Source organism: Bactrocera tryoni, unplaced genomic scaffold (assembly GCF_016617805.1).
Source record: "Bactrocera tryoni isolate S06 unplaced genomic scaffold, CSIRO_BtryS06_freeze2 scaffold_25, whole genome shotgun sequence".
Lineage (NCBI taxonomy): Eukaryota > Metazoa > Arthropoda > Insecta > Diptera > Tephritidae > Bactrocera > Bactrocera tryoni.
Window position 1 is genome coordinate 2,569,175 of NW_024395977.1, and position 10,721 is coordinate 2,579,895.

Consider the following 10,721-nt stretch of genomic DNA (forward strand, 5'->3'; position numbering starts at 1 on the left):
TTAGCTCTAGGCGACGGCCGTCTGTCTTTCAGACAGAAGTGGCTGCTGCTGTGAAGGATTATCTGTCCTCAATAGAAAAAACACTCGGTTGTCTGCTGGGTCATAGCAGAATCGCTAACAATTACAGAGCCGTTCAACTAGCCAGAGGGGGCACCCTTGCCCCGCTTACTTCAGAATGAGTTGACACTTAAGCGTGGGGAGCGTTCTTTGTTGATGAACTTCAAGTATGTAAAGGGACGCTATATATAATGTGACAGCTCACAACCAAACTGACGAAACCAAATAAAAAATACTAAAACAAGTATTACCTGAACACTATATACTAGGTAGTTTCCAAAGTAAACAGGACTTTTTGAATCTAGCGCCCCCTAGTGGAGCCATCTATATGTCGACTGGTGCGGTAGAATCTGGTAACTTTATCGATTGTCCAGTGATCCATGACATTTCATAAATTGGAAGTGAAGTTACTGCGTTTTAAGTGACAGTATGTTTGTGTTATCGGTGCGAAAATGAGCTTCGAACAAAGAGCCAACATTAAATTTTGTTTCAAAATTGGTAAACCTTTTACCGAAACGTTTCAATTGATGAAACTAGTTTATAGCGATGATTCCCGCTATCGCTATCCCGTCGCAGAGTGCACGAGTGGTTTCAACGTTTTCAAAGAGGTCATGATGGCATAAATGAAGATCAACATGAGGGCCAATCAAAATCCGTGATCACCGGAAATTCCATCGAAACTGTGCGTGAATTCATCAAAAATCAGCCGAGATCATCATTGAAATTCATGGAATTGAACATCTCCAAAACATCGATTTATCGGATTTTGACCGAACATTTGGGCTTATGAAAGGTTTGTGCACGGTTTGTTCCACACAAATTGACTGACGACCAAAAATTGCTCAGAATCCGTCTGCAAAAAGCTGTATTGAAGCAGAAGGAGACTATTTTGAATAAAATAAATTGATTTTACCAAAAAAATGATTTGTTCTGTTTTTTTTTCAAAGTCCTGTGTACTTTGGAATCCACCTTGTACATATGTACATTTTCCAAAACTTATATATATTACTCAACAGCGGCAGGAATACATACATATTTAATTTATGCTTTAATTTCTAGTTATTTTATTTAATCAACATCAATAACAAACTTCATTATTAAATTGCACCTCACAGCCAAAAGATACAATGATAAAATCAGAAATACATTTAAATTTTTTAAGGACACAATTCAAATATTAGGTTCATTAGTATGTACTTTATGGGATACCTCTTACTGTCTATAACTGCTTTCATGCGTCTTGGCATGGATTTCACCAATTTATTTGTGTAGCTAGAAGCATTTTTTATTCCATTCTGATTACTTGTGTGCCCAATTCTGCGTGAAGCACAACCCACTCAAAGTTTCGGATGTGTCACTTAGTTCCTAATCTTGCTAGTAAAAAGGCGATTAGTTTTATTCAACAAAAAAGGGCAGCAATTTATTTTAATTTATTTTGGTTACAATTCTCACTTGACCAATTACATTAGTTTAAAGCCGCAATTACTCGATCAAATAATGACAGGTACGTCATACGACTGCCCGCAAACTAACAATATTGTAACACACCACGAGTTGGTAGAAAAAATAAAGTCAGATTCTTTCTGACAAATTCACATAAAAATAAAAAAATATGTATATTTTCGGCCCCGCAGGATGGCTTTCACCAATAATGAAACAAAAAAAATTCTGAACAAATCTTGGCTATATATAACAAAATTGTTCTAAAGAGAATCGACACTTCTCATATAATATTGCTCAATAAGTAGTTTAATAAATTCTCAAATAGAATAAATAAAAAATAAAATCAATGCACCTAGACTAACAAAAGCAGAGGTCGCTCTTAACGTCCTTATATAAGCGCTCCTCATAGGAGTAGGTTGGTGGGAATCGGTTGCACAACTTAAACATTTCGTTAAAATAACAAAAAAACAAAATAAAAATAAAAAAACAGTTGGAAAATACCAAATTATAATTCCAAATGAAGCCGTTATAAATTCACACACGTATACACGTTTTTACTGTAATAATAAGGCGGATACACCCGCAAAATATAGTTCCTAGCAATACGCACATAAAAGCCAATACATACCAAATACTTGGTTAAAACCAAAAGCATTTTCAGGATTTACAGTATGTATTCTGCGCACTCGGCAACTCTACTAGCAGTACGCCGAAATACATGCAACACCATATACGTGTAATTCTAGGAAAAATATTCGCCTAGGGGAGAATGTTTAAATGAGTTAAGCATCCACCCACTCTACCCGGGAAAAACTGACGCACTCTAGCAAGACACAGCTCAATATATCACAGTCGATGACATCATAACACCAGCACAACTCACCACATCTGTCCACCAACTCACTAAACAAAAAGGATGGACAACAGGATTCGACACAATTCGTTTTCACAATTCGACTCATCGCACACCAACTCGTTTAAGCAGTTTATATACGCGCAATTCAATACGAAAGCAAGCCAGCGCTCTACATTTATTCACATATCCCAAATATACTTTTAATTACAAAATGCGCTGTATTATCGGTTTTAAAAAGACTTTACAATACTGATCATTTATAGTTTTATTTGATATGGATGAATTAACGTATATGTTTGCATTATCTTCAACTTGAGTGGGTATGGTGGTAACTGGTTTTGTTACTAGTCCACTTTATGTTTCGCTGTGCAGCTTTTTGTGCCTTTGAGCAACATGGTGCTTCTTGGCAATTTTCGGGATTTGCTTTTGCAACTAAACCCGTGGTTCTTTTTGTACTATTATATGCGCTCTTTTGGGGTGAGCTAGGAAATGTGCTGTAGTGAAGCATTGAGTGATGTATTTTATGACAATATATGCAATTGAAGTTGCTTTTGCAATTTTTAACATTGTCTGCATTGGACAAGCAGTTTGTACAGAGTCTTTTTGATTTGACAAAGTTGTTCCTTTCGTTGATATTTAATTTTTTAAACTTCTCGCAAGTTATCAGCTTATTCCCACTTGTGCATAGTTCGCAGGACGTATGTTTTTTCTGTTCAGATGTTATCGATTGTGTTTTGTTACAGCTTTTGTTTAAATTGATTTTGCTACTAACTTGGGGTCTATTGAAGCTTCTTTTTAGGTCGTTTTGAACATATTTCGATTTAATTAGTTTTTTGTCCACCCTTTCAGCGATTTCGTACTGGGTAGTTAGAAATTCATTCATTTGTTCCCACGTGGGACACTTTTTTCGTAATGAGAGCGATTGCTGCCGTAGAAGTAACGACTTTACTGGTAATGCGGCGGTGCAAATGTTTGCCAGAATTGGGTCCCAGCTGTCTGTGGGAATCTTTTGTGTCGACAGAATCGACAAACAATTGGAAACAGTGGATTGTAGTCTTACAAATTCTTCACTTCTTATGGGTACTTGTTTATCGACCAGTACTCTTTCGTTTTCGTATCTATCTTTTAGACTTCCCAAGCCAAATTGAAATTATCGTCATTTTATGTCCCGGAAGGACGGCCATTCTTCATAACCTACATAAAATATCTCTGTGTCACATGCTGGCACCTCGAGATGGATGCCTGAACTTGCCTCTTGATATTGTTGCATTTGTGGCAGCTCTATTCTCGGATGTGGAGTAGGTGCATTTGGTTGTATTAGCTTTATGTAATTGATGGGAGATCATAGCTTTCGTTTCTTTATACTGGTCTAGGCAGTTTTCGTATATTGCGTAAGCCGAGGATTTGAATTGTGTGTGTCAGAATCCACTATGGCGTCATGAGCCGCTTGGAGACGATTCCAAAAACTGTAAGATTTTGATTTCTAATAACAATTCAGAGTTTTCATGAATCGGTAATAAGGCAAATCTAGTCCAGTATCTTAATAAACTGTCACTTTTTGAAATAAATTTTAAAACCTGTTTTGAGCGTGTAGCTCCAGATGTGTTCTGATTTGTGTCGTCATTAACCATTTTTGTTTATATGTTAAAGTTGTTGCGATTGTAAATTTAATTTGTTAATTTAAGTATTAAATACGCATTTTTCTTTATGTATCCTTTTTAGGTACTTATGTTGGTATATAGGTACACCCTAATACTTGGACTTTTTGAGAGCTTGTTAAAGAGATCAATTCGCTTTTTGTTATAGTCCTGCATATTTTTGTTTGTCATAGAACAAGAGGTATTGCCGTATGAGTTACATCTTGGCAATATTGTATTAGCAAAGTACAATGTTCAATACGGACCATATGGGTCGTAAGTGTCATGTTACATACATATTTATGACAAATAAAAGATTTGTTCATGTAATATGAACTGGTGGTATTAACTTGCATCAAATTAATTAACTGCGTTTAATCGATTTTTTTAGTTCAATAAATTTAATTCAATGAATTTGTATTTACTTTATCTCCTTTTAATGATTGGTAAATTTCAAAATTACTTTCTTTTGAAAACTAATTAAAATTTATAATTTTAATAATTTAGTATTTAGTAGTTATTTTTGGGACAGTGAAGGGTATAATTGCAGGCAGATTATATGTACAAATATATGTATGTATGTTCGCACTGAGAAGAACGCGCGAAAGCGAAATGGTATGTTCGTTTTGCACTTACATATGTACATATGTATATATTTTTGTATATGTATGCATATATTTACATACATACATATATATATTATAATTATGTTTAGAAAAGTACCAACTTTTGCAATATGTATGTAAGTTTGTTTTTGTTTCTCTTTTCGTATTTTGATTTATGCAATCCTGCTTATTGTTTTTTGTTTAAAATAAGAGGTATTGCTGGAAAGTAATTTGCAAATAAATACTTGTTCCTTTTTGTTGTTAAATTAGTGTCTCACAAATGTGAGATTATGTCGGCATTAGGAACTATAAATTTAATTTGGTATATGTATTTCGATATACATATATGTACATATGTATATTGTACCATACTGTTTACGGGTTTCTCGTAAATTAAATGTACATAGTTTGGTAATAGTTTTATTCTGTCGTTAAAGTTTTATTTGAAATACAGATATTGTATTAGTGTATATATCGTTTTTTTTATATGTGCACACATATGGTATATGCATTTAATAAATTAAGACCAAATAGTATAAATACGCTCACTTTATTTTCCTCAGGGGGCTTTTTAGAAGGATGTTTGGTTGTATGTGCCTGTGCATTTAGTCCCACTGTATTCTTTTCGGGATCCATCTGTCTACCTCCTTATTTTGTTGTTTTTGTTCGTATGTTTATGTGTATAACTCTTTGTTTTAATGATGGCTCACGTTTACTTTGTTTTTATTTTTATTTTATGTTTTGGGTTTCGCGCCCAGTTTGTGGTTAGCTAGGTAAAACGTTTTTGTTTTATTGTTTTTGGCAAGAACTTTAAATTACTTCTCTTTTAGTTTTACTGAAATGTTTTTTGTCATTACAGCTTTGTTTTTTTTTCGTTCCACTGCAATATTTTTATTTTTTGTTTGTACACATATATTTTCTTTTCCTGTTTGGGACACTGCACTTTTTTTTTTTAATCTTAGCGTACTGCGCTCTTTTAGCTCGGTTGCTTTTTTTGTTTGTTTCATAAATTTTTTTTTGTTCGCAACTGCACTTCACCGCACTGAACTTGACTTTGTCTTGCTTTATTTTTGTGGTTCGATTTGTGGCTGTTAATTTATAGTGCCTGTCTTAGAAGCTCGAAGGACCATGATTACTTGTGAGCCCAATTCTGCGTGAAGCACAACCCACTCAAAGTTTCTGATGTGTCACTTAGTTCCTAATCTTGCTAGTAAAAAGGCGATTAGTTTTATTCAACAAAAAAAGGCAGCAATTTATTTGAATTTATTTTGGTTACAATTCTCACTTGACCAATTACATTAGTTTAAAACCGATGATACAGCGCGTTTTGTAATTAAAAGTATATTTGGGATAAGCGAATAAATGTAGAGCGCTGGCTTGCTTTCGTATTGAATTGCGCGTATATAAACTGCATAAACGAGTTGTTGTGCGATGAGTCGAATTGCTTAGAACGAATTGTGTCTGCTATCCCGTTGTCCATCCTTTTTGTTAAGTGGGTTGGTGGACAGGTGTGGTGAGTTGTGTTGGTGATGTGATGTCATCGGCTGTGATATATTGAGCTGTGTCTTGCCAGGGTGCGCCAGTTTTTCCCGGGTAGAGTAGGTGGATGCTTAACTCATTTAAACACATTCATTTAATTATTCAAATTTTTAATAGCAAATTTCTTTCAAAATTCTCTGGTACACACTCTTGGCCAATGATGACTTCCAAATTTCTGACTCCAGAAAACTACATGCATCCTCCATATACAGGTTCGCGCACTTCAATACTTGGTTGGCGATCGATTGTGAACTACACTTTAAAATGACAATATTAAAATGTCAATTAAGAATTATTACCATACTTTGCGTTCGACATCAAACTGTAGCCAGCAACGGTTAGCAGTTATGATGCACATGACCTTGAGCTTACATTTCGGTATAAGAATATGTTCTTATACTCTTGCAATATGTTGTTCCAGAACGGAAGCGAGCGAACCCCGAACTGAAAGCATAAAATCTCACCTTTCCTATACTCTATAGTATAACACAATGTGATTGGTAGCACTGGAGATATACGACTGCAAGGACATCTATTGATAAAATACGAAAAGGCTTTCTCGACTCCCTAAATGATTAGGGAGATGAGACGATTTGATATTGGAGTAAAAATTAAGATATATTGATGAAGCATTCATCTGACATTCACATGTTACAGTATAAAAATGAGCGAAATCGGGTTTCAATTAGTTCTGCCTCCCAAATAACAAAATTTTAAATTTTGATTTTTTCACCTTCTGCAATACAAAAAAGAAAGCAATTAATAATAAAACCTTGCACAAAAAGGACGTTTAAAGTGTGTCACCCTATGACCAAAAATTGTTCAAATCGAACTGAAACAGTTCAAGCCACTGGGCGCCGAAAATACGAACCCCAGAGCCTTAGCTGACATTTTCCGAAAATAGCAGTCAATTTGTGTTACATATAATTGAAATTCAGGGACTTCTCCTACAATATTATGTCTGGCCAATACTTGGTAATATGGTCAATACTTCCCTGAGCCCCCATATACCTAATATGAAGATTTTCGAATTTCCTGGTGAGTTTATCCTGGATTTATCAGACAATATTTGAGTTATCTCAATGAAAATTTTAGAACATATTTTACTCATAACAGTATATAATTGTGCCTAAAATGGATACAGTTTGGCAAAAACTTAACCTAGGCCCCATATAACCCGAATTTTCAAACATCCAGCTGATTTTGTATAATGACTTTGTATATGATTTTGGTTTTTCTAACAAATCTTATGCCGAATATCTTTGGAAGGTCAGTGTATAAGTTATATATGGTGTTTGTATGTATATATAAAATTGCTTAGATTCCGATCTTCTGGTTGACGTTTTACAACCAACACTGCTGTTTCACCACGTGCTACTCCATCTGTGTGATTTGTAACATAAATTCTAAATTCCAGTATAAAGAATTGTTTTTATTCGTAAGATGAGTTTCTGACAGTCACAAAACATCTATATTATTTACATCAAGAAATCTAACAAGTTCCATTCTATGTTGGATAACACCGTTGGCATTCCATATACAAATGTTCAATACGCTCATTTTTAACTTAAAAAAGTTTGCAACATTTGGTTTTGTGATTTGATAACCTCTGGAATCATTCTTGTAAGAAAAGGCTAAGTTCGGGTGCAACCGAACATTTTATACTCTTGCAACTTGCCATAATTAAAACAAGGAATATACTTTATGGTGTAAACCCAATCATATAGAATAAAGTCAGCCGGATGTTCGAAAATCCTGATTTTAGTTATATAGGAGCTTAGCCAAGTTTTCGGTCAAATTTATCTATTTTAGGCACAAAGATACATTTTTATGAATAAAACACATCCTCTTATTTTCATTGGGATAACTCACGTACTGGCCATAATATACGGTACAAAGTCACCCGGAAGTTCTAAAATCTTTATATTAAGTATATGAGGGCTAATGGAAGTGTTGGTCTGATTCAACCCATTTTTGACATACAGACAAACTATTATAAGAGAAGGTTTATCCGTTAATTTCAGTTATATATCACACATGGACCGACATTTTCTATCAAAATTCAACCATAGGTACCGGGGTCTAAATATTCGGTACCTAAGGGCTTGAACAGTTTTTATTGGATTTAAAAATTTTTGGGACATAAGGTGGCGCGCACTAAGGATATTATTTGTGCAAAGCTTTATTCCGTTATATTAATTGCTTCTTGATTTGTGTACTGGAAACTAAACGAAATTAAAATTGTGCTTTATACATATAATAAGAATGCCACGAAGCAAGTTTTGTCGAAATCGTGCAGTCAGGTCCCGAGATATGGGATTTTACCAAAAACTGGGTGGTGCCACGCCCATCGTATAATTTTAACACCAGCTCTCATAAAACTCTCTCCCTCAAACTCGGTGAAAAGATTTAATGTCTCTGGCGTATTTAGTTATGGATTATCGCGCTTTTAGTAATTTTTAACAATACCGTTATATGGGGAGTGATCGGGGTTATCCTCCGATTTCATTCATTTACACACTGTCGGTAGAAGTTTTTATAAGTTTGTACCCAGCAAATTTCGTTGATGTAGCTTTAGTGGTTGAGGAGATATATAGATACATTAAAAGTATATTAAACTTATTAAAGGGCGGAGCCACGCCCACTTTTTTTAAAATTCTTTCCACGGGTGCCCCTTGCTACTGTGATCCTATGTACCAAATTACTGCTTTAGATCTTAATATAGTACTTAGTTATGACACTTTATGTGTTTTCGGTTAATGGCGCCTCGTGGGCGTGGCAATTCTCCGATTACGCCCATTTACAAACTCATTTTTTTTTTTGAAGCTATACTTCTTATACGAGTTCGGAAAAGGTTGCGATAGATTCAGGTTGTGCAGCCTTGCTCAATATGAATCTACGCAACCTTGTCTGCGAAGATGTTCGAGCATCAAGCGAAGCGGTGACAATCAGCGATCGTTTGTTCATTTCTTTCGGCACAGCTAGGCTTTTCTACCAACAACACAATGTTGCCATGCTTATGCTGTTGTTGTTTTTGTAGAACAATGTTTAAATTTTTGGTTGGTGACATATTTCAATTAAAAAATCAATTCTGTTGGGCTTCGAACTACGCACCTCCAACGTGCTCGTCGTCACTTTCCAAGCGCTTACCACCTCGACCACCATTGACACTTGAATTGCGTTGTCCTAATTATGGTTTGGTTATGCAGAAAGAAATATACAATGGATCGCCGATTGTTAACTCTTCCCTTGCTGCTGCTGCGCATATGTATGTTTGTATGCTGCGCATATGTATGTTTGTATGCTTGTGCATTATTGAAGTTATACTGCTTTTTCTTTCCTTTGTCTTTCATTTCTGCGAATTCTCAACTATTTTATGTGCCCTTTTGTTGAAATACCCTGCGTTTGTCCATTTTTTGGAAATGGACCCGCGATGACGGGTATATCGTTTTATCTGACAGCGTGAGGTTTCAGAAGTTCATTTCTAATTTTGTCTTGTGGCATATTAGAAATGATGTTTCTTCGAAAATCATTCGCTTACAACGGATAAAACGACTTCTGAGTGATAATTTTAATGACTAAATTCCTTTTGGTTGAAATGCTCTGCGTTGGCCGTTGAAAAGTTAAGACTATACTTCTCAGGATCATTCATTTCTTCAAAGAAATTAATGAACTTTAGAAATATGCATATTTTCATTATTTCGTTGTCATTTCCATATTCGTAGCAATAGAATTTCTATGGCATAAGTAAAGTAATGGCCGCCGATTGTCACCCCTTGCCGTATGTATGTATACGTATGATCGTGAATACATATCGACGCAGATTTTTGAGAGAAGCACCAGAAAGTTGTGCAATTTATGATTTTTGGCTTTTGCCATCGTCGCGAAAAGACGACTTGTTGGCAAAGGCATGCTCGGGGAGATAATAAATTATAATAAATTTATAAAATGTGAATTTAAGTTTTCTAGTTTTCTTTCATACAAAATGATATGCATTTCTTGGAATATCGCTAAGAAGTAGAACTTCATCCGCGCGTAGGGACTCCACGCACCTTTTTTTGTACTAAGGAACCCATATACCAAGTTTCATCGAGATATCTCAATTTTTTCCTCAAGGTACAGCGTGCACGGACGGACCGATGGACAGACAGACAGTCAACCGGATTTCAACTGTTCTGGTCATTCTGATCATTTTTATATATGTACATACATATGTATATAAACCTATATCTATCTCGATTCGTTTTAGGTGATGCGTAGAACCGTTAGGTGAACAAAACTATAATACTCTGTAGTCGCCGCAGAGCATGTTTCGGTCTACACCGTTACCTTCTCTTTGAGCACCAAGGGAATACTGCGCGGTCTACTACCTCCAGCTTCGCTGCCTCCCACAGGTTTGGAAGCGTTCTGACAGCTTCTTTTATCCATATTAGGGTCGGGTCGTTGTTGCATTTTCAGATTTTTCACCGGTCCTGTGACACTTGTCCCAGCGCGTTACTGCAGTCTATGAGCGCGACGGTCAAATTACGTTTCGAAATCTCACTGGTCACCGCCGCTACTTGGACGTTTTCGGTTTCTCGTCCT

General features: G+C 35.6%; 1 pseudogene; it reads left to right on the top strand.

Annotated features, from left to right (window-relative positions):
- The first annotated feature begins 9,566 nt into the window (after positions 1–9,566).
- On the top strand, positions 9,567–9,702 carry LOC120781012 (annotated as a pseudogene).
- The last annotated feature ends 1,019 nt before the right edge of the window (positions 9,703–10,721 follow it).